Raw genomic sequence first — 26,360 nt, forward strand, 5'->3', positions numbered from 1 at the left:
TAGGGTTGTCCCGATACCAATAATTTTGGTACCAGTACCAAAATTATTTCAATACTTTTCGATACCTTTCTAAATAAAGGGGACCACAAAAAATGTCATTATTGGCTTTATTTTAACTATAAATCTGAAGGTACATTAAACATATGTTTCTTATTGCAAGTTTGCCCTTAAATAGTAAACATACAAGACAACTTGTATTTTATTAGTAAGTAAACAAACAAAGGCTCCTACTTAGTCTGCTGACATATGCAGTAACATATTGTGTCATTTTCCATTCTATTATTTTGTCAACATTATTAGGGACAAGTGGTAGAAAATGAATGATTAATCTACTTGTTCATTTACTGTTAATATCTGCTTACTTTCTCTTTTAACATTTTCTATCTACACTTCTGTTAAAATGTAATAATCACTTATTCTTCTGTTGTTTGGATACTTTACATTAGTTTTGGATGATACCACAAATTTGGGTATCAATCCGATACCAAGTAGTTACAGGATCATACAATGGTCATAATTTAAGTCCTCATGTGTCCAAGGACATATTTCCTGAGTATATAAACATAATATAAATTTAAAAAAAACCCAAAGAAGATGTTGTGATGCCAAAAAATATAGACGTAATCATAGTATCGACTAGATACGCTCCTGTAATTGGTATCATTAGAGTGGATGTTAGGTGTAGATCCACCAATGGCGTTTGTTTACATTTTGAGCTACAGTGTGTAGTGAAGCATGTTTAGCTATTCCTCGTCCTGCAGGGATGATATTTGTAAGAAACGTACTTTATTTGTCGCCATGGAGGCGAGGATTAGTGATTTAGAAGTAGCTAAAACACTGCAGACTGCGGATGGACTTTAGCCGCTAGCTAGTAAGCTAGCCATGTCTTAAAGCATCTCTTCCTGAGGGCGTTTCAGTGTTACAACTTCACCTTTATCGTTAGTTTTTAAGCCAAAATGCGTCCGTTCTCCCTTTTCTGTCTACACACTGTGTCTGCTTGCAAGTACTCTGTGATTGTGCGCTGCCGAACATGCTCGTCTGCTCGTAAATCAGCAATGTCACGACATGACGACGACGGGGGAAAGGGGGGTGTGGGGTGGATCGGTACTTTTCAGAGGCGGTATAGTACCGAATATGATTCATTAGTATCGCGGTACTATACTAATACCAGTATAGCGTACAACCCTTGTAGGAGGGGGGAAAAAAACGCCTCAAAGCAACCATCAAGAAGTTTGGAGTAGTTCATTCTGACTTGAAGCATCTTGCTAACAACCGAGAAACCTGGAGGTCAACTTGTGACCGCGCTGTAGAGAACTTCGAGACATCCTGGGCGAAAACCCGTGAGGAACAGCCCCTAAGGAGTCACAAGCAAATAATAATAATTTTGGTTGTGCTTAAAGACCTCAAAGCTATTTTATTTGGTACATCGTGAAATGATAAGTGTGGCCAGTAGATGGCAGTCACACATAAGAGATACGTGTAGACTGCAATATGACTCAAGTAAACAACACCAAAATGGTATATGTTCCATTGAAAATATAGAACATTATACACGGCGCTCAAAAATCATGTTTAAATGTTTTAGTTCGACTTTGGTAAGCTATGAAGCCGCACCGCTTGATGGATTGTCGGCGCATTAAACATAGGAGTATTATTATGGTGTGTGTATAAGGTAAGACATATTATATGCCGTTTTGTTTCGCAATATTATGCAAAAGCAACTTTTCTTACCTTCTGGTACCTGCTGATCTGTATTTGGGATCTGCATAAGTCCTGAAAAAGAGCGCATGTCTGCCTTTGTAGTCCGTGCTGACAACGTAGTCGATAAGCTTCTTCTTTTTCCCTATCTTCTTGTTATGGGACATTCATCCTCCGCTGTTGCCATTTCTAATATAAAGTAGTGTAAAGTTCTAACTTATATCTGTCAGTAAACTCGCCATGAAAGCGCTAAAACATACCGGTGTAGTGAGTTTACATTAATCACCCAAGGAACTTTAGTTATTAGAGAGTTCCGGTCGGACGGTTTTTCACGGGACACATTTCCGGCATTGTTATTGCACTAGTGGGCCACGGATGAGGAGATTCTGATTGAAGTAAAGTCTGAATGTCATTAAAACAGTTAGCTCCATCTTTTGACACTTCTTCCACTCCCGTCCTTGCACGCTACACCGCTACAACAAAGATGGCGGGGAGAAGACGCTGCCGAAGGTGAGCCACGTAAATAAGACCGCCCACAAAATGGCGCATCCTGAAGAGACTGTCAGAAAGCGGCTTGAAGATGATCTGTAAAACATCATATATGCAACATTTTGACCAAAGAGCCACCATTACATGTTATGTAGACCACAAGGAAGTGTTTTACATTTAGAAAAAAATAATAATAATATGACCCCTTTAATGCTCCCTATAATCAATCCGGTGCGCCTTTTGTATGAAAATGGACCTGACTAGACCTGCTCAATGGCAGTGCGCCTTTTGGTCCGGAAAATACAATACTGTAACAGCATATACAATTCATAACAAGTGAATTGTAGTCCGTGCTGACAACCCTATTCAAATGAGGTCACCATGGAAACACTTATTTCCCTCCACATTAATGACATCATATGGTCCAACCAGTGCGGTTTTGCAATGTTGTTGACCAAGCAGCACACAATTATAATCTCAACCTTTCTCTTTCTGCTATATAGAATCACAATCTAGACAACAAAAATATATTTTTAGCACGGCCAAGGGGTGCTCTGGAACCACACGACCGGCAACGACTGAAATGTAGCACTTGAATGATCCAAGGGCAGGAAAATGCATGTTGCAATATGTTTTTTTCAAATAAGATATTGATATTATCCAAAACCCAAAACCAGTGAAGTTGGCACGTTGTGTAAATGGTAAATAAAAACAGAATACAATGATTGGCAAATCCTTTTAAACTTCTATTCATTTGGAATGTGATGCCTGCAACGTGTTTCAAAAAAGCTGGCACAAGTGGCAAAAAAGACTGAGAAAGTTGAGGAATGCTCATCAAACTTTTATTTGGAACATCCCCCAGGTGAACAGGCTAATTGGGAACAGGTGGGTGCCATGATTGGGTATAAAAGCAGCTTCCATGAAATGCTCAGTCATTCACAAACAAGGATGGGGCGAGGGTCACCACTTTGTCAACAAATGCGTGAGCAAATTGGCGAACAGTTTGACAACAATATTTCTCAACGAGCTATTGCAAGGAATTTAGGGATTTCACCATCTACAATCCGTAATATTATCAAAAGGTTCAGAGAATCTGGAGAAATCACTGATGATGATATTACGGACCTTCGATCCCTCAGGCGGTACTGCATCAAAAACTGACATCAGTGTGTAAAGGATTTCACTACATGGTCTCAGGAACACTTCAGAAAACCCCTGTCAGTAACTACAGTTTGTCGCTACACCTGTAAGTGCAAGTTAAAACTCTACTACGCAAAGAGAAAGCCATTTATCAACAACACCCAGAAACGCCGCCGGCTTCGCTGGGCCCGAGCTCATCTGAGATGGACTGATGCAAAGTGGAAAAGTGTTCTGTGGTCTGACGAGTCCACATTTCAAATTGTTTTTGGAAACTGTTGACGTTGTGTCCTCCGGAACAGATAGAATATTAATATGATATCTATTACATATGAAAAAACAACACACCATTAAAGAAACACCAGCGGACATAATTTTGGGGTTTCCCAAAGAACCCTTAAGTCATTCATCAGCTTAAAAATGGAATTGCACACCAGCTTAGTTTGCACATGTTTTAGCACACTCAAGATCAGACCCTTGTTTTTGTATTATTTCATTCAATATTGTTATCTAGTAAAATATTATGTTTATACATCCTTTGCGTCTTTTGGATGCGAAAGTGACTATACCCACCGTACCACAAAGTGCAAACATGGCTACAAGATTGTTATCCAAAGACAGAAAGAAGGCAAAGGTATCTTTACAAACCAGAGAGGATTACCGTGATGAATCAGCACGTCACGTTGTTTATTCAAACGAGTCTTGCTGAAAGACTTATTACAAACAGTGTCTGCACTGCATGTTCACGACAAAGCCATGAATCAGCACGTATTGCAAACGCACGGAAGCTAATGAAAACAAACCACATTGGAAATGAACAAATAAAAGAGGATTTGAAAAAATAATTTTAGTGAATTCAAACTAATGAATATTTGGTAACGGTGGAGAAAAATAATTAAATGTGAATACAAATAGACGGGTGAATGAAAACACATTTTAAAATGTTACGATAAACAGCTGGAAATCTTACATTAAAAATACAAAACAAAGTATAAAAAATACTTTAATGCTGAATGAAGCAAAACACATCTTGGAAGGGCAGTTAGGACAAAACAGACATTTTTTTTTACTATAATCAGCAATACAGACGTGTACTGATCTGTTACATTTGAAAACAAATACATTTAGCAAAGTAACAAATAACAATACCCAAAAATATGCAACATTTTTTTCAACTAAGCTAGGAAAAATGCAGGCGAAAAATGTATATAAGAAACATTTGTAAGCACAGACACTAAAAAATATGTAATAATTGATGGTAGAATTACTGGGATCTAGGGGGGTGGGGAAAAATTGATTCGAATTCGAATCGCGATTCTCACGTTGTGCAATTCAGAATCGATTCTCATTTTTAAAAAATCGATTTTTTTTTTGTAATTTATTTATTAAAAATTTTTATTTTATTTTTTTATTTTTTTTTATTTTTTTTATTTTTTTTTAAAATGAACAATAGTGTCACAGTGGCTTACACTTGCATCGCATCTCATAAGCTTGACAACACACTGTGTCCAATATTTTCACGAAGGTTCATTTAATAGTTAAAACAAATTTACATTATTGCAATCAGTTGATAAAACATTATCCTTTACAATTATAAAAGTGTTTTACAAAAATCTACTACTCTGCTTGCATGTCAACAGACTGGGGTAGATCCTGCTGAAATCCTATGTATTGAATGAATAGAGAATCCTTTTGAATCGGGAAAAAATCGTTTTTGAATCGAGAATCGTGTTGAATTGAAAAAAAAATCTATTTTGAATCGAATCGTGACCCCAAGAATCGATATTGAATCGAATCGTGGGACACCCAAAGATTCACAGCCCTACTGGGATCTCATTTCGGGTGTCTAGAAAGGCGCTATATACAGTATGTCAGTTTTGTTTAGTTTTTGACTCCCTCAGTTCTGTTTTCAGCATCCCTGGGTTGGTGTTTTAGTTGTCATGGGTGCTGATTAATTTCACCTGCCTCTGATTAGTGTTTGGGACGCTCACCTGCTCCTGAGCACTAATCAGAGAGCTACGTATTCCTGTTTTTCGCCACACACTGTCTGGCTGTCTTGTTTGCTTTACGCAATAGTTACGTTTGATGATTTCTTACTTCTTGGCTTACGATTCCTGTGCTAAGTTTTGCCTTAGCTCCCTGTGCGATCGGCACACGTCTCTTTTGTTTTGTATCTTGTCTTTTGGTATTTTTGAATGATTTATGAGGAATAAATCATTTCCTTACCTGCACATTGCCTCCGGAGTTCCTGCTGCATCTTGAGAGAACAATCCGCGCTGTAAAATGCGACCCAAGCGTGACAATATATATCCAATCGATTATTATTAGTATAATTAAAATATACAATGTACTGAGTAAAGCAGTACAATTATGTACTAATATGAGGCAGTTTAAGAAAAGGGACCAACAAATGTTTACAAATAACGAACAAGAATAATGCTGAACCACTGATTTCGTTGATTGTTATTTATTTAATATCACAGGGTCTGGTATTATCTACCCTGACTTCATATATTTACTGTATTATAGTTTAACAAGGCACTGTCCATCACATATCCCCAAAGTAAATTCATAACAATATCAGTAATTTCTGGAGCTATTGAAAAGGTGCGGGATTAAATTAACTTAGTTTCTTCCTCTATGTTAAAATTGTTCTTCTTCGTACTTTGTGAACACATGTAGTTTGAACAGTCTCTTAAACTGAATCATAGTGGTGCTTTGTTTGATTTCTTTGCTTAATCCATTCCATAATTTAATTCCACATACGCATATGCTAAAGGTTTTAATTGTTGTACGTGCATTCAAATGTTTTCAATTATATTTTCCTCTAAGATTATATTTTTCCTCTTTTGTTGAGAAAAATTGTTGTACATTCTTGGGTAGCAGGTTATAGTTTGCTTTGTACATCATTTTAGCTGTTTTGTAAATGCACCGAGATGTTGAATTTCAATATTTTCGATTCAATAAAAGGTTTTTATGTTCTCTATATCCATTATTATGTATCATTCTAATTGTATTGTATGCTCTCTATATTCAACATTATGTATTATTCTAACTGAACTTTTTTGTAACACCGTTAGTGAATTAAGCGCATATTTGTAGTTGTTTCTTCATATTTCTACACAATAACTCAGATATGGTAACACTAACGAGAGAAATAGAGAATATGAAGTGATTTTTTTGTCCAGAACATATTTTGCTTTATTCATTATTGACGTTATGGGTCTAATGAAAATGTGACCAAATCTGCTGGGTCAAAAGTATACATACAGCAATGTTAATATTTGCTTACATGTCCCTTGGCAAGTTTCACTGCAAAAAGGCGCTTTTGGTAGCCATCCACAAGCTTCTGGTTGAATTTTTGACCACTCCTCTTGACAACATTGGCGCAGTTCAGCTAAATTTGTTGGTTATCTGACATGGACTTGTTTCTTCAGCATTGTCCACACGTTTAAGTCAGGACTTTGGGAAGGCCATTCTAAAACCTCAATTCTATCCTGATTTAGCCATTCCTTTACCACTTTTGACATGTGTTTGGGGTCATTATCCTGTTGGAACACCCAACTGCTCCCAAGACCCAACCTCCGGGCTGATGATTTTAGGTTGTCCTGAAGAATTTGGAGGTAATCCTCCATTTTTAGTGTCCCATTTAAAGCACCAGTTCCATTGGCAGAAAAACAGGCCCAGAGCATAATACTACCACCACCATGCTTGACGGTAGGCATGGTGTTCCTGGGATTAAAGGCCTCGCATTTTCTTCCTCCAAACATATTGCTGGGTATTGTGGCCAAACAGCTCAATTTTTGTTTCATCTGACCACACAACTTTCCTGTACATAAGTGTGAAAAATTGCAAATGTGGAATAGAGCCCCTTTAAAGGCCTACTGAAACCCACTACTACCGACCACGCAGTCTGATAGTTTATATATCAATGATGAAATCTTAACATTATAACACATGCCAATACGGCCGGGTTAACTTATAAAGTGACATTTTAAATTTGCCGCTAAACTTCCGGTTCGAAACGCCTCTGAGGATGACGTATGTGCGTGACGTAGACCGGCGAACACGGGTATGCCTTCCACATTGAAGCCAATACGAAAAAGCTCTGTTTTCATTTCATAATTCCACAGTATTCTGGACATCTGTGTTCGTGAATCTGTTGCAATCATGTTCATTGCATTATGGAGAAGGAAGCTGAGCAAGCAAAGAAGAAAGTTGTCGGTGCGAAATGGACGTATTTTTCGAACGTAGTCAGCCACAACAGTACACAGCCGGCGCTTCTTTGTTTACATTCCCGAAAGATGCAGTCAAGATGGAAGAACTCGGATAACAGAGACTCTAACCAGGAGGACTTTTGACTTCGATACACAGACGCCTGTAGAGAACTGGGACAACACAGACTCTTACCAGGATTACTTTGATTTGGATGACAAAGACGCAGACGTGCTACTGTGAGTATGCAGCTTTGGCTTCTAAACATTTGATCGCTTGACCGCCACTTTTTTTTGCGTATGTACGTAACTTTTTTTAAATATATAAGCTTTATGAACCTTGGGTTAGGTGAACGGTCTTTTGGGCTGAGTGATTGTGTGTGTTGATCAGGTGTTTGAATTGTATTGGCGTGTTCTATGGAGCTAGGAGCTAGCAGAGGAGCTAGGAGCTAGCATAACAAACACGCAGGTGTTATTATGCAGGATTAATTTGTGGCATATTAAATATAAGCCTGGTTGTGTTGTGGCTAATAGAGTATATATATGTCTTGTGTTTATTTACTGTTGTAGTCATTCCCAGCTGAATATCAGGTACCGTGAGTATGCAGCCTTGGCTGCTAAACATTTGAGAGCTTGACCGTATGTGCGCGTCACGTACGTAACTTTTTAAAAATATATAAGCTTTATGAACCTTGGGTTAGGTGAACGGTCTTTTGGGCTGAGTGATTGTGTGTGTTGATCAGGTGTTTGAATTGTATTGGCGTGTTCTATGGAGCTAGGAGCTAGCAGAGGAGCTAGCGTAACAAACACGCAGGTGTTTTTATGCAGGATTAATTTGTGGCATATTAAATATAAGCCTGGTTGTGTTGTGGCTAATAGAGTATATATATGTCTTGTGTTTATTTACTGTTGTAGTCATTCCCAGCTGAATATCAGGTCCCACCCGGCTCTCACAGCATCTTCCCTATCTGAATAGCTTCAACTCCCCACTAGTCCTTCACTTGCACTTTACTCATCCACAAATCTTTCATCCTCGCTCAAATTAATGGGGAAATTGTCGCTTTCTCGGTCCGAATCTCTCTCACTTCATGCGGCCATCATTGTAAACAATAGGGAACTTTGCGTATATGTTCAACTGACTACGTCACGCTACTTCCGGTAGGTGCAAGCCTTTTTTTTATCAGATACCAAAAGTTGCAATCTTTATCGTCGTTGTTCTATACTAAATCCTTTCAGCAAAAATATGGCAATATCGCGAAATGATCAAGTATGACACATAGAATAGATCTGCTATCCCCGTTTAAGTAAAAAAAATTAATTTCAGTAGGCCTTTAAATAATAAATTAAAAAAATTCATTTCAGTAGGCCTTTAAAGGCCTACTGAAATGAAATTTTCTTATTTAAACAGGGATAGCAGGTCCATTCTATGTGTCATACTTGATCATTTTGCGATATTGCCATATTTTTGCTGAAAGGGTTTAGTAGAGAACATCGACGATAAAGTTCGCTACTTTTGGTCGCTGATTAAAAAAAGCCTTGCCTGTACCGGAAGTAGCGTGACGTCACAGGTTGAAGAGCTCCTCACATTTGCACATTGTTTACACCAGCAGCGAGAGCGATTCGGACCGAGAAAGCGAAGATTACCCCATTAATTTGAGCGAGGATGAAAGATTCGTGGATGAGGCAAGTGAGAGTGAAGGATTAGAGTGCAGTGCAGGACGCCAGGGTGTATCTTTTTTCGCTCTGACCGTAACTTAGGTAGAAGGGCTCATTGGATTCCACACTTTCTCCTTTTTCTATTGTGGATCACGGATCACCTCGGATACTATATCCTCTTGAAAATGAGAGTCGAGAACGTGAAATGGACATTCACAGTGACTTTTATCTCCACGACAATACATCGGTGAAGCACTTTAGCTTCGGAGCTAACGTGATAGCATCGTGTTTAACTGCGGATAGAACCAGAAGAAACATGCCCCTGACTGGAAGGATAGACAGAAGATCAACAATACTACTATTACTTCTACTATCAGGAGACACCGAACCAAACAATGGACCTGTAACCACACGGTTAATGCTGTCCAGCCTGGCGAAGCCTAGCAATGCTGTTGCTAATGACGCAATTGAAGCTAACTTAGCTACGGGACCTCGACAGAGCTATGCTAAAAACATTAGCTCTCCACCTACGCCAGCTCTCATCTGCTCATCACGACCCGTGCTCACCTGCGTTCCAGCGATTGACGGCGCGACGAAGGACTTCACCCGATCATCGGTGCGGTCGGCGGCTAGCGTCGGATAGCGCGTCTGCTATCCAACTCAAAGTCCTCCTGGTTGTGTTGTTGTAGCCAGCCGCTAATACACCGATCCCACCTACAGCTTTCTTCTTTGCTGTCTCCATTGTTCATTAAACAAATTGCAAAAGATTCACCAACACAGATGTCCAGAATACTGTGGAATTTTTCGATGAAAACAGACGCTGTGTCCCAATACTTCCGTTCAATCCGTGACGTCACGCGCAAACGTCATCATACCGAGACGTTTTCAGCCGGATATTTCCCGGGAAATTTAAAATTGCACTTTATAAGTTAACCCGGCCGTATTGGCATGTGTTGCAATGTTAAGATTTCATCATTGATATACAAACTATCAGACTGCGTGGTCGGTAGTAGTGGGTTTCAGTAGGCCTTTAATGTAACTTTCATGTTAAAAATGTAAGTAAACCATTCGATTCCTAGCTCACCTTTCTTTTCCTCCACTGTGTTCACATAGAGGGAATATTTTAGGATTAAATACATGAAGATATTATCTTGCTTAAAATAGATATGTAAGCCTTTGGCCTTAGCAGGTGTCTGTACTCTCCAAACATTCTGTATTCATTGTGTCTAATTTTATAGCCTGTGTTTGCTCGGTCTCTCTATTCCACTTTTTTCCTGACAGTTTCGAGAGATTTTGCCAAAGTAATCTTTGGAAGGCAACAAAACACCCGAATCCACTTGAGCCTTTTTAATGTTATAAACACATTTCAACTTATTATGCCGTCAAGTGGTTTACTTTAGTGATTCATTGTTTGGAAAGCAACGCAGTAAATATCTGTCTGAATGAGTTTGTTAGTCATTGAACCAGCAACCTGGGTGTAATGCTTTAATAGCTGCACTCGCAAACCCTCCGCTCCATTTTCTGATCCTAGTTGTTATCCCAAACACGCTACAGTAAAAGTTATTGAGCTATCGTACGCACACTTCAAATCCTGTGATTCCGCTGCTCACAAGTGTTTTCAGAGTGTTGTTGTCTTTTTGGAAAAAGTGGATGTGAAATATAAACATTTTCAAGTGTCAGCATACTTAACAGAGCGGAGGCCAGCTTCTTCTCCAGGAAAATACAAAATGTCAGCAACGACTGTTTATTTACTTTAGCCTCTTAAACCGTGGGCTCAAGACGGCCATTTCGCTACAAAAAAAGCTTTATACAAAATAAATAATATTTTTTGCGCAAAGTATTCATGACATACGCTGGTCTATGACTGCTTGCTTGTTTTCCAATTTGACCATTTAGGTGCTTAAAAGGCCCTATCCTACACCACCAACTTTTCTAAAGAGCCACTTGTAACAGTAAATATATATGAATATTATTGTTATGTTGTCCTCTGTGTTTTGTTTTTTTTTTATAAATTTTGATGTCTATTTTACTGTTTTAATTGGTTTTACCCTTTAAAATCGTTTTTAATCATATTTGTTTTTATATTGTTTTTGTATTGGTTTTCTATTCATTTATTCTTTGTTTTTATTCAGTCATTGGTGTAGCATAATATTGTTTTTAATATTGTTTTTAATATTGTTTTTAACATGGCTGTGCAGCACCTTGGAAACATTCTTGTTGTGTAAATGTGCTATATAAATGAAGTGGATTGGATTGGATTGGATTATATAATCGCCTCATGATATTACACAAGTATCTATGCATTTGCTAGATCAGTGTGTGACAAGCAGATATTTAAGTACCATATTTTCCAGACTATAAGGCGCACTTAAAATCCTTTTTTTTCCTCGAAATAATTCAGATTTTGCCTACCAACCTCGAAGCAATTTTATTTGGTACATGGTGTAATGATAAGTGTGACCAGTAGATGGCAGTCACACATAAGAGATATGTGTAGACTGCGATATGATGGCAGTAAACCACACCAAAACTTTAAAAAGTTCTATTGAGAATTACACACGGCGCTCAAAAATCTGTCAAAATGTTTTTAGTACGACTTTGGTGAACTGTGAAGCCGCACCGCTTGATGGATTGTCGGCGCATTAAACATACAAGTATTTTTTATTATCAATAGCACTATTTCTATTGGTATTCATATTGCTCCATTTTTAGTGTAATAATGCTCATTGTCATTTCTGTATTTTTATTTTTATTTTCGCTAACTGCTTATTTGCTATTACTTTTACCATCATATTTGTACATGTCGTATTTGCTGATGTTGCTCTGTTGTTGTTGTTGTTGTTGTTGTTGTTGTTGTTGTTGTTTTTGTCTCTCTGTCTAATCCCCCTCTTGTCCCCACAATTCCCCCCTCTGTCTTCCTTTTTCTCTCTTTCTATCCCCTCCTGCTCCGGCCCGGCTGCACCAAATGATAATATAAATACATTTAATAAAGTCAAAATACAAGTAAGGCAACAAGAGAAGTATCCTACACTTCTCTTTTGTAAAGTAAATCTGAACAGCCGATATGGGCATATACATCTGCTATATGATTTGCCCGAGAAGCTGGGCAGGACATTATTAAAAAAATAAATAAATAAATAAATAAATAAATAAAACATACAAGTATTATTATGCTATGTGTATAAGGACTGCAAAATGGCACCTATTAGCAGACATATTACCTGGCGTTTTGTTTCGCAATATTATGCAAAACCAACTTTTCTTACCTTCTGGTACCTGCTGATCTGTATTTGTGATCTGCATGAATCCTAAAAAATTGCGCGCATCCATCTTTGTAGTCCGTAGTCGATAAGCTTCTCCTTTTTGTCTATCTTCTTGTTATGTGACATTCATGCTCCGCTGTTGCCATTTGTAATATAAAGTAGTGTAAAGTTCTTACTTATATCTGTCAGTAAACTCGCCATGAAAGCGCTAAAACATACCGGTGTAGTGAGTTTACATTATTCACCCAAGGAACTTTAGTTATTAGAGACGGACTTTTTTTCACGGGACACATGTCCAGTGTTGTTGTTTCCGGATGAGGAGATGCTGCTCCGTTATTGATTGAAGTAAAGTCTGAATGTCATTAAAACAGTTAGCTCCATCTTTTGACACTTCTTCCACTCCCGTCCTTGCACGCTACACCGCTACAACAAAGATGACGGGGAGAAGACGCTGTAAATAACGTAAATAAGACCGCCCACAAAACCGCGCATCCTGAAGCGACTGTCAGAAAGCGGCTTGAAGATTATCTGTAAAACATAACCTATGCAACATTTTTACCAAAGAACCACCATTACATGTTATGTAGACCACAAGGAAGTGTTGTACATTTAGAAAAAAAATAAAATAATATGCCTCCTTTAATGCGCCCTATAATCCGTTGCGCCTCATATATGACAAAAAAGATCAAAAATAGACCATTCATCGGCAGTGCCCTATGGTCCGAAAAATACGGTCGTTTTTTTTTTATTTTGACAAAAATGTTTGGAATATATGTTAATATGCTCGTTGCATGACCAGATGACATTAAGGTTGAAAGACATGCAACTGCATCTATTATTACACCCAAAAATGTGTTTTATTTTACCCTTTCAATGTCTCCTCCTGTCTATGTGTATTTGTGTTTGACTTTCTCTTCTACTGTTACCAAATAGCATTATTTTAGTTTTACTGAGATTCAAAGATAGTCTGTTTTGGTCTAACCATATTTTTAATTTGTGCATTTCTTCTGTTATTATGTTTAGTCTGTAACAGAAAAGATTTCAAGTGCATCAATTTGCCTGAAATTCAAACTTATTTTTTTTAATCCTTATTGTAAAAATGTTTTGACCGACTTGAAGCAGCCTGGAAATAATGTGCATGATTAAAGTACTTGAGCTTTCTAATTGAACATATCCATTCTTCTTAATGTTGACAAAAGAATGCATCTACATACACTACCGTTCAAAAGTTTGGGGTCACCCAAACAATTTTGTGGAATAGCCTTCATTTCTAACAACAAGAATAGACTGTCAAGTTTCAGATGAAAGTTCTCTTTTTCTGGCCAGTTTGAGCGTTTAATTGACCCCACAAATGTGATGCTCCAGAAACTCAATCTGCTCAAAGGAAGATCAGTTTTGTAGCTTCTGTAACGAGCTAAACTGTTTTCAGATGTGTGAACATGATTGCACAAGGGTTTTCTAATCATCAATTAGCCTTCTGAGCCAATGAGCAAACACATTGTACCATTAGAACACTAGAGTGATAGTTGCTGGAAATGGGCCTCTATACACCTATGTAGATATTGCACCAAAAACCAGACATTTGTAGCTAGAATAGTCATTTACCACATTAGCAATGTATAGAGTGTATTTCTTTAAAGTTAAGACTAGTTTAAAGTTATCTTCATTGAAAAGTACAGTGCTTTTCCTTCAAAAATAAGGACATTTCAATGTGACCCCAAACTTTTGAACGGTAGTGTACAGTCATTGTCCTGTTGGAACACCCAACTGCGCCCAAAACCCAACCTCTGGGCTGATGATTTTAAGTTGTCCTGAAGAATTTGGAGGTAATCCTCCTTTTTCATCGTCCCTATTTACTCTCTGTAAAGAACCAGTTCCATTGGCAGCAAAACAGGCCCAGAGCATAATACTACCACCACCATGCTTGACGGTAGGCATGATGTTCCTGGGATTAAAGGCCTCACCTTTTCTCCTCCAAACATATTGCTGGGTATTGTGGCCAAACGGCTCAATTTTTGTTTCATCTGACCACAGAACTTTCCTACAAAAGGTCTTATCTTTGTCCATGTGATGGTCACATTTTCAGTAGACCCATAATAAATTCATAAAAGAACCAAACTTCATGAATGTTTTTTGTGACCAACAAGTATGTGCTCCAATCACTCTATCACAAAAAAATAAGAGTTGTAGAAATGATTGGAAACTCAAGACAGCCATGACATTATGTCCTTCACCAGTGTATGTAAACTTTTGACCACGACTGTATATGTGGCAAGAAAAACAAAGACAATTCATATTGATGCTTGTTGAACTTCAGGTGTATATACTGTATCCCCGATATACAGTATTTTGGTTAAAATGGGAACTTTACAACCTCAAGGGCATTTGACTGGAATTCCGCTTTGACGCCTCTTATATATACAATATATCTTACATTTGAAGAGCCTTGCTTTCAGAACATAATCCATCTTGTGTGTAAAATGTGTGTGTAATATTCCTGACCTTTTGCCAAATACCAGCTAAAACGCAGTCATCAATTTAACCTTGTAAAACAAATAGATGAGGGGAACCAGAAATAGGATGAGCAATGAGCACAAGATAGCACTATGTTGGATTCCACTTGCGTGCATGAAAATGATCAACTACTAGCTGGCACTAGGAACGTCCTGATCAACATATCTGGCCTCCCATCCCAATCACTTTCATGTGGTATTGGACAGAAAGGAGGACTTTTTTTCTCATGCACAATGTAAATTCGAAAATGTGGACGTTTTCAGCACTACTGTGAATTCTGTCGGATTTTAATCAATGCAAGTCATCAGAATCACGTATTACTTACCGTATTTTTCGGACAATAGGGCGCACCGGATTAAAAGGTGCATTAAAGGGGTCATATTATGACTTTTTTCTAAATGTAAAACACTTCCTTGTGGTCTACATAACATGTAATGGTGGTTCTTTGGTCAAAATGTTGCATGGATTATGTTTTACAGATCATCTTCAAGTCGCTTTCTGACAGTCGCTTTGTGGGCGGTCTTATTTACGTGGCTCACCTTCGACAGCGTCTTCTCCCCGTCATCTTTGTTGTAGCGGTGTAGCGTGCAAGGACGGGAGTGGAAGAAGTGTCAAAAGATGGAGCTAACTGTTTTAATGACATTCACACTTTACTTCAATCAATAACGGAGCAGCATCTCCTCATCCGTGGCTCAATAATGCAACATCAACGCCGAAAAATCGTCCGACCGGAACCCTCTAATGACTAAAGTTCCGTGGGTGAATAATGTAAACTCACTACAGTTTTTAGCGCTTTCATAGCTAGTCTACTGACAGAAGACGAATGTCCCATAAGAAGGTAGAGAAAAAGAAGAAGCTAAAGACGATGGCAGTGTTGGCACGGACTATAATAATAATAATAATAATAATAGATTTTATTTGTAAAAAGCACTTTACGTAGAGCAAACAACCTCAAAGTGCCACAGTGTTTAAAAAAAAAAGAAAAAGAAAATAGTAATAATAATAATAAAAGATAATAAAAATAAATAAAATATAAAACTAGAAACAGCCCAATAGCTAGAACCAGCATGCATATCTATAAAAAGTTTTTTTAATTTTTTTAATTTTTATTTTTATTTTTATTTTTATTTTTATTTTTATTTTTATTTTTATTTTTATTTTTATTTTTATTTTTATTTTTATTTTTATTTTTATTTTTATTTTTATTTTTATTTTTATTTTTATTTTTATTTTTATTTTTATTTTTATTTTTATTTTTATTTTTATTTTATTTTTATTTTTTTAGACTACAATGGCTGACGCGCGCACATTTTCAGGACTTATGCAGATCCCAAATACACATCAGCAGGTACCAGAAGGTAAGAAAAGTTTTTTTTTCCGCATAATATTGCGAAACAAAACGCCAGATAATATGTCTGCTAATAGGAGACATTTTGCGGTCCTTATACACACACCATAATAATACTTGTATGTTTAATGCGCCGACAATCCATCAAGCGGTGCGGCTTCATAGCTTACCGAAGTCGTACTAAACACATTTTGACAGATTATGTCAAAATGTAATGTTCTATTTTCTCAATGGAACATTTAAAGTTTTGGTGTCGTTTACTGGCGTCATCTGATCTTGCAGTTTACACGCATATCTTATGTATGACTGCCATCTACTGGTCACACTTATCATTACACCATGTACCAAATAAATTGCTTCGAGGTCGGTAAGCACAACAAGAATTATTCCGTACATTAGGCGCACCGGGTTATAAGGCGCACGGTCGAGTTTTCAGAAAATGAAAGGATTCGCCTTATAGTCCGAAAAATATGGTATATTCTTGTCTTTACGAAAGAAAGGAATCTATATGTGTTAAACGTGCTTGTATTTTTTTTAAACACCTTTAACATGCTAAAAAAAATGTCTGTTTCATAAGAAGATAAGTATAAATTACAAATATATATATACATATATTAAATATAAATATTAGGGCTGTCAAAGTTAACGCGATAATAACACGTTAACTATAAGTTATTTTATGGCGATAATTCCTTTAACGCACAATTAACGTTTTTGACCCTCAGCCCGTTCCGTAGATTGGGGAAATGTGTAACCAATCAATCAGTTACTGTTGAATCACAAGCTCGAAGACTTGACTTGGACATCTTTACTGTAACGCATTTGCTTATAATAACATCCCCCTCATTGCTATTAAAAAATGTTATCATCTCCATCTGTGTGATAGATAACTTTGTCCTTTCTGTCTCTCCCCTGTGGCTGGCGACCCCTGCACTTCCTGCACTTTTGTATATACTGGAAACCAAAATGGAAATTGACAAGTTTAGTACGCTATTTATTTTTTTGAGTGCTCCACCCGTGTACTGACAATGCACTATATTTGAACGTACTTCCGAGTGGTTATGGTTATGGTAATGATTTATATGTTATTTGTTACTAGGGCTGTGAATCTTTGGGTGTCCCACGATTCGATTCAAAATCGATTCTTGGGGTCACGATTCGATTCAAAATTGATGTGTTTTCAATTCAACACGATTCTCGATTCAAAAACGATTTTTTTATTTTTTTTAATGAAAACAATACACAAAAATACCATAATAATGCAATACAATTTCAAAACCAAACCCGACCCAGCAACATTCAGAATAGCAATAAACAGAGCAATTGAGAGCAATTGAGGACACACAAACATGACACGGAACATTCTAAAAGTAGTGAGACAAAAATGAATATCATCAACAACAGTATCAATATTAGTAACAATTTCAACATAGCAGTGATTAAAAATCCCTCATTGATATTATCATTACAAACATTAATACAAATAAAAAATTACAAAAAATGAACAATAGTGTCACAGTGGCTTACACTTGCATCGCATCTCATAAACTAAATGTCTAATGATAATGTCAATGAGGGATTTTTAATCACTGCTATGTTGAAATTGTAACTAATATTGATACTGTTGTTGATAATATTCATTTTTGTTTCACTACTTTTGGTTTGTTCTGTGTCGTGTTTGTGTCTCCTCTCAATTGCTCTGTTTATTGCAGTTCTGAGTGTTGCTGGGTCGGGTTTGGTTTTGGAATTGGATTGCATTGTTATGGTATTGCTGTGTATTGTTTTGTTGGATTGATTAATTTAAAAAGAAAAAAAAATTTTACTAAAAAAAAAAAAAAAATGTACTAAAAAAAAAAATTTAAAAAATATATTTTTTAAAAATGAGATTCTGAATCGCACAACATGAGAATCGCGATTCGAATTCAAATCGATTTTTTCCCACACCCCTATTTGTTACGTATGATATGTTACATTAAAGGCCTACTGAAATGAATTTTTTTTATTTAAACTGGAATAGCAGATCCATTCTATGTGTCATACTTGATCATTTCGCGATATTGCCATATTTTTGCTGAAAGGATTTAGTAGAGAAAATCGACGATAAAGTTTGCAACTTTTGCTCGCTGATAAAAAAAAAAGCCTTGCCTGTACCGGAAGTAGCGTGACGCCACAGGAGGTAATATTACTCACAATTTTCCTTTGTTTACAATGGAGCGAGAGAGATTCGGAGCGACAAAGCGACGATTACCCCATTAATTTGAGCGAGGATGAAAGATTCGTAGATGAGGAACGTGACAGTGAAGGACTGGAGAGGCAGTGATGGACGTACCTTTTTTCGCTCTGACCGTAACTTAGGTACAAGCTGGCTCATTGGATTCCACACTCTCTCCTTTTTCTATTGTGGATCACGGATTTTTATTTTAAACCACCTCGGATACTATATCCTTTAGAAAATGAGAGTCGAGCACGCGAAATGGACATTTAAAGTGACTTTTATCTCCACGACAATACATCGGTGACACACTTAGCTACTGAGCTAACGTGATAGCATCGTTCTCAAATGAAGATAGAAACAAAAGAAATAAACCCCTGACTGGAAGGATAGACAGAAGATCAACAATACTATTAAACCATGTACATGTAACTACACGGTTAAAAATTCTCAGCCTGGTAAGGCTTAACAATGCTGTTGCTAACAACGCTAAGGCTAATTTAGCAACTTAGCAACCGGACCTCACAGAACTATGATAAAAACATTAGCGCTCCACCTACGCCAGCCAGCCCTCATCTTCCCATCAACAGCCGTGCTCGCCTGCGTTCCAGCGATCGACGGCGCGACGAAGGACTTCATCCATGGGTTTGGCGGCAAGCATCGGCTAGGCCAGGGGTCGGCAACCTTTACCACTCAAAGGGCCATTTTGGCAAGTTTCACAAATTATAGAAAGTAATGGGAGCCACAAAAAAATTTCTAAAATTTAAAATGAAAAACACCGCATACAAAGCTTAAATGCTTTGTGCTATGTTAACCAGGGGTCTCCGACACACGCACCAGCACGCACTTTAATGTGGAAATTTGATGTTATACTTTCCAATCCTCTCATTTATCCCGGGAGACTCCCGAATATCAGAGCGTGATGACACTGCAATTGGCACCCTCTGCGGTCTGCCCTAACAGTGTACCTGCTCGACCACATGTAGAATGCAGCTTCACAGTTTGCTCACGTAATTGACAGCAAGGCTACTACCTCAGCAGCCACACTTCTTACACTGACGGTACCAATACCCAGAATCCCATGCAGCCCTAACTCTTCCGCTCAACCAACGCACGGAAGGGGGTGGGGGGTTGATGTGTGGGGGGATTTGGTGGTAGCGGGGGTGTATAATGTAGACCGGAAGAGTTAGGGCTGCATGGGATTCTGGGTAATGGTTGTGTTGTGTTTATGTTGTGTTACGGTGGGATGTTCTCCAGAAATGTGTTTTTCATTCTTTTTTGGTGTGGGTTCACAGTGTGGCGCATATTTGTAACGTAACAATGTTAAAGTTGTTTGATATGGCTACCGTCAGTGTAAGCTGTGTGGCTGATGAGTAAGTATGCTTTGCTGTCCCCTGTGTGTGCAAGGAATGACAACATGCGGCTGGACTGGCACACTATATGTAAATGCTATAGAGGACAATTACTGCAGTGCAATTAGGGCACGCCCTTTATATAGTAATTAGAGTGTAAATAGGATTATTTTTTTCCCTGGAAGTAATCTATGAGAGACACTGAGATCCATAAGTCTCCTGGGAAAATCGGGGGGGTCGGCATGTATGTAGCTGAGCCGCATCAGAGTGGTCAAGGAGCCGCATGCGGCTCCGGAGCCGCGGGTTGCCGACCCCTGGGCTAGGCGTAGTAAGTAGTCCTTGTTGTGTTGCTGTAAGTATTGTACTTAGCCGCTAATACGCCGATCGATCCCACCTACAACGTTCTTCTTTGCAGCCGCCATTGTTCATTAAACAAATTGCAAAAGATTCACCAACACAGATGTCCAGAATACTGTGGAATTTTGTCGAAGAAAACAAGAGGTTTTTATATCGGGTCAGATGGGGTCCAACCACTTCCGTGGATTTTGTGACGTCACGCGCATAAATCATATCCAAAGGAGTTTTTCAACCGGAAGTGTGGCGGGAATTTTAAAATTGCACTTTATAAGTTAACCCGGCCGTATTGGCATGTGTTTCAATGTTAAGATTTCATCATTGATATATAAACTATCAGACTGCGTGGTCGGTAGTAGTGGCTTTCAGTAGGCCTTTAAGGAACATCACGTACATTTGCACAATTCCACATATCCAGAAAGGTGTAGAAAGACGTAAAACGCACCACTTCTCTGTGTCTTTTACTGATAATTCATTCGCACCGTAAGAGTTTGGACTCACTTATGCACTCAAAAGACTAAGTCTAAGTACGGAAATGTGCCAATTGAGACACAGCCAAAGTCTAAGTCAAGAGCCCAAAAATGTGTGTCGGCCCGTCTGCAGACTTCTCGGAGTGAAAGTGCCAGCTCTTCTAAATGATGGCTTTCTAAAACGCTGCCATATGGAGACCAGGAAACATGCTGATGACCTATTATAACACACACCATGTCAGTGGGTAAATGATGTATAGATAGCCTTTTTGTTACTCAAGACTAAACATGAACTACTGCTGATTTCATAGAACACAAACGTGCATGACAGGAATGTGTTTAAGTACGAACAGATAGGTCGTATTGGAAGTCAAAACAACCCCCTTAATGAGCGCATAATTAACCACACACACACGAGGCCGATGCAATCCATTAATCATGACGGCTGCTTTCTGGTCGCGCTGATTTCTGTTTCAGAGGGAAACCCCTTGCAATATTCCACATAGTAATGATGATGAATGGAATAATTTTCACTTTGTGATGAAAAGGTGGATGAAACAGCAGAGATAACGGGAAAATAAACACTAACAGTTTCTTCCTTTACTGTAATCAATCAGTCAAATGGGTTGTCTCGTTTCACACCCAGAAGATGCAAAACTTTACTAAACACCCTATAATCATTATCGATTGATTATTGATACCATAGACATACTTACAGTCGTGGTCAAAAGTTGACATACACTTGTAAAGAACATCATGTCATGGCTGTCTCGAGTTTCCAATCATTTCTACAACTCTTATTTTTTTGTGAGAGAGTGATTTTGGTGCACAAAACATTCATGAAGTTTGGTTCTTTTGTGAATGTATTGTGGGTCTACTGAAAATGTGGACAAAACTGCTGGGTCAAAAGTATACATACAGCAATGTTAATATTTGGTTACATGTCCTTTGGCAATAAGCCTCCACAAGCTTCTGGCAAGCTTTTGGTTGAATTTTTGACCACTCCTCTTGAAAAAATTGGTGCAGTTCAGCTAAATGTGTTGGTTTTCTGACATGGACTTGTTTCTTCAGCATTGTCCACACGTTTAAGTCAGGACGTTGGGAAGGCCATTCTAAAACCTTAATTCTAGCCTGATTTAGCCATTCCTTTACTACTTTTGATGTGTGTTTGGGGTCCTTGTCCTGTTGGAACACCCAACCTCCGGGCTGATGATTTTAGGTTGCCCTGAAGAATTTGGAGGTAATCCTCATTTTTCATTGTCCCATTTACTCTCTGTAAAACACCAGTTCCATTGACAGCAAAACAGGCCTAGAGCATAATACTACCACCACCATGCTTGACGATAGGCCTGGTGTTCCTGGGATTAAAGGCCTCACCCTTTCTCCTCCAAACATATTGCTGGGTATTGTGGCCAAACACCTCAATTTTTGTTTCATCTAACAACAGAACTTTCCTCCAGAAGGTCTTATCTTTGTCCATGTGATGTCCAAATTCACCCAGCAGATTACAGCAGATTATGCTACTCTGCACCAAAATACTTGTATATAACATTTTCTTCCACCCCCTTTTTGATGTTCAATTACTTCCAAATTTCTCAACCAAACCATAATTTCTATTTTTTTTAAAACATTCCAAAACATTCCCCCCATCTGTGACTGAATTGTTATTGAAAAAAGAATGGACAACTTTTTAAACTACTGATGTTATTGACTTATTGTGTAAATTTAAGTCTGTGTCCAGTATTACTCCTATATTCCTAAATGATTGTTCGGCTTCAGAGAGAGGGTGTCAGGGCGACGGATAACATTTTCTCTTTGTTTATGTTGGTCACAGACAATGATTTCAGTTTTGTCTGAGTTTAGCTAAAAAAAAGTAGTTTTGCATCTGTTCCATGCAGTGACAAAGTAAATTAATAAGCACTCCCTTCATAAGCCAGCGCGTCCTGCGTTCCAGTGCCAGAACGTAGCTACCTGTCTCAGTACTGTAAGCCTACACGTCTCTAGCTCTCTCTGTGCATTCGCTCTCTCTGTGTTTCCCCTCCTCTGTGCTCATCGTCTTGTGTCCTGTGTCGTCATCCCCCATTTCCTGGTTTCGAGTTGTGTGTCTCGTCTCCCTGGATCCCCTCTGGACTCCCTGCTACCCTCCTGGATCTCGACCTCACGCCTGGACACGGACCTTGACGCCTCGCTCCTGCCTTTGACCTCTCGCTTGCCCACGGAAATCCGAGCTTGTCTTGCCCTCCCTGGACTTCCGCCTCTTGCTCATCAGGCACCTTCAACAACTCCCGGTAACACTCAGTTAAACACAAGACACCATACTAATTTGGATTATTACACACGCCACTTAGCTTGTGTTTAATAAACACGTCTCAAACTATCGACTCCCCTGTCTCAGTGCCGTCTCCTTCTCCATAGTACTGTCACACATTTAAAGTTTTGGTGTTGTTTACTGGCGTCATATTGCAGTCTACACGTATCTCTTATGTGTGACCACCATCTACTGGTCACACTTATCATTACACTTATCACTTATCATTATATTATGTACCAAATAAAATTGCTTCAAGGTCAGTAAGCACAACCAGAATGATTCCGTACATTAGGCGTGCCGGGTTATACTGAGTAAATCAGGGTCTAACACAGTGGTTCTTAACCTTGTTGGAGGTACCGAACCCCACCAGTTTCATATGCTCATTCACCGAACCCTTCTTTAGTAAAAAATAAAAATAAAAATAAATTTCAAATTCAAGACAAAGTTATATGTTTTTGGTAACACTTTAGTATGGGGAACATATTCTAAATAACAAAGACTTAATTTAGAATTATTTGGTTAGGGTTCAGGTCAGGGTTAGAGGGTTAGAGTTATAATAAGGCCATGCCGAATGAGGCATTAATAAGTACTTAATAATGACTAGTTAAGAGCCAATATGTTACTAATTTGCATGTTGATAAGCAACTAATTAATGGTGAATATGTTCCCCATACTAAAGTGTTACCATGTTTTTTTACTGGTGCACAAAATGAACCGTGCATGAACATCACCTTGTTCAAACAACAAAACCAACACAGTGCATAAACTCACAACAAATTACACACCTGCAAATCAGTCAGATGTTGCCGTATCCGTAATACGCCGATAGGGAGAAGTTTGTATTTACACGATGAGTCGGGTGTGTCTTGACCTCCGCCGAACCCCTGAGGCCGACTCACCGAACCCCTAGGGTTCGATCGAACCCAGGTTAAGAACCACTGGTCTAACAGTACCATAAAGCTAACATGCAGGCTGTTTTTGTTTAAATATATAGAGTAAAACATGTTGAATATTTTTCTCATTTTTACGAAATGAAAAACATCAAAACGGACCCTGAATCATTTGGGGTTACAGTATGTGGGCCTCAGTTGACAAAGTTTGGGGGGCAGGGGGTTGAGAATGTTATGTTATAGACATAATATAATATATCTGTATATATATTATTCTGTACACATATTATGTATATATTGGTATATATGTTAGAGCAGGGGTGTCCAAAGTGCGGCCCCGGGGGCCATTTGCGGCCCGCAGCTAATTGTTTACCGGCCCGCCACACATTCTGGAAATACTATTGTAAAAATAAAAAAGAACATTAAAAAAAGTGGAATGAGGAGAAATCTAACGAGAAAAAGTTGCAATGTTGACATAAAAGCTGCCATGCAGGCTGTTTTTTTTTCTTTTGTCTTTCTTCATTTTTCTTTTTTTGCCATTGCTCAAAAAAAAAGGGCTCCAATTACTTCAAATATTTCACTTTAAAATGTTTTATGTAGTAAATATTGCATATATTGTGTAGTAGCCATATAAAAACATCAAAGTTTTCTTTGACAAAAGCGCATAAAACAAACAAAAATCGACAGATATATCTGAAGTTGATCTCGTAACTTAAGTGTTGAAAGTAAAAGAAAAACCAAATAAAAATGTATCACTTTATGAGTGGGGCACCTTTTGGATCCCAAATATATTTAGTGATTTTTTATTTATCTTTTCACTGTGATTACTCAAAAATATGAAATAATTAAAATCAATGGTGTCCTGCATTATTGATCTTTTAGGGCTCTAATTACTAAATACTGCATATTTCAGTTTTACTATAAAAAAAAAACTAAGTTGTTTTTGACAGAAAAGCCATAAAACATTTTTTTTAATTTGTATTACCTTATATCAACTTGAAGTTGATATAGAGATTTACTGTAAGCGTTAAATAATTAAAAAATAATAATAATCTGATGTATTTTTAACATTTTAATGACTGAGACCCTTTATGGTCCCCGGGACCCCTAAAGGTAAAATAAATTTTAAAAAATGCATATATTTTGTTATGGTTTGAAAATGAAAAATATCAAAATGGCCCCCACATGCTTTAATGTTTCCGTGTGCGGCCCTCAGTGGAAAAAGTTTAGACACCCCTGTGTTAGATATATTTTTTTATCGCTATATTAGTCTATTTATACCTGCATTGTCCTTTCCATCCTTACACTTTCCATCATTGTAACTGAGCTACTGTGTTGAACAATTTCCCTTGTGGATCATTAAAGTTTGTCTAAGTCTAAATCTAAATCTAATCCTATATGAATGTCAAACATTTTTACCGCATATCTCTGTGTCGCCGTCAGAGTTCAGCCCCCAGAGGTTTGTTTGGACACTTTTGTCAACAACCGTGTGAAAGATGTGTCGTATCCTCGCACGGGGTGAACCATCGTCTTGTCTTTCCCGTCACTCAAATTTCAGCATGTCAGTTTGACTTGATCATTTTGCAAAGAGCTAATCCCTCAGATTAAGTGTCCTTTTAGTCCCACCGGTTGGAGCTGCCTGTCTGGTGGGAAAAGGACGTCGTGGTCACATGGGAAGACCCTGAGGAAAGCACTTTGACTCAAATGTCCTGCTAGAAACATGACCCTGCACTAAAACGAGGACAAGTAGCATGAGAATCGACAATCTCATTCAATCCGGACAAAATAAATGGAATATGTTTCTGACTTCAACGGTATTACAGAAAGGAACATATATGTTTCATTTTCCTATTGTGACACACTGGAGTCTCTATTGTAGTCAAATAGAAATTGTTGGCAGTGTTACCAATTTTGTGGTTGTATTGAGCAAGCATCGAGAACCCTCAGGAGACTTTTTTTTTGTCCCCAAAAATCCTAGCGACAGATCTCACAACTTTTTCTGGCATTTCTGGAGTCTTTTGAAGACTGATTGAATTCCTCACGGTTGCTACATATTGATCACACGTCAAAGTTACACCTCTTAAGGTCACACATTGCCATAAATGGCCAAGACCTACTCTTGGATCACTCTGCTCCGTATAAAAGTTGGTCATAAATCATCATTGTCAGCCAGTAGTGTGCTGTGAACCAATACATTTGTCACTTCCTGCTGTCTGCCCATGATCTCATAAAAATGACTGGAAAAGTTCCCCAAAGTTGTAGTCCGTCCAATCATTTTGATCCGTGTCCAATTGCCAAACTATCATTTATGTGAAAGCACGTTTCGAAAAACATTAATGAACTAGATGAGGCAATTCTTGATGGAATTGCGTGTGAATGCTCCAATGCTGAAGTTGAACTGAAATGCTGACAGAATGTAGTATGAATGTAAGAATAGTTTGAGTGGTTTGAA

At 38.1% G+C, this 26,360-nt stretch overlaps 1 protein-coding gene across 2 annotated transcripts in view; it reads left to right on the forward strand.

The window, feature by feature from the left end:
• Positions 1 to 26,360, forward strand: part of hand2 (heart and neural crest derivatives expressed 2) — a 129,507-nt gene that overhangs the window by 74,334 nt on the left and 28,813 nt on the right. The window lies entirely within an intron of this gene.

The sequence above is a fragment of the Entelurus aequoreus genome, linkage group LG22 (assembly GCF_033978785.1).
Source record: "Entelurus aequoreus isolate RoL-2023_Sb linkage group LG22, RoL_Eaeq_v1.1, whole genome shotgun sequence".
Classification (NCBI taxonomy): Eukaryota; Metazoa; Chordata; class Actinopteri; order Syngnathiformes; family Syngnathidae; genus Entelurus; species Entelurus aequoreus.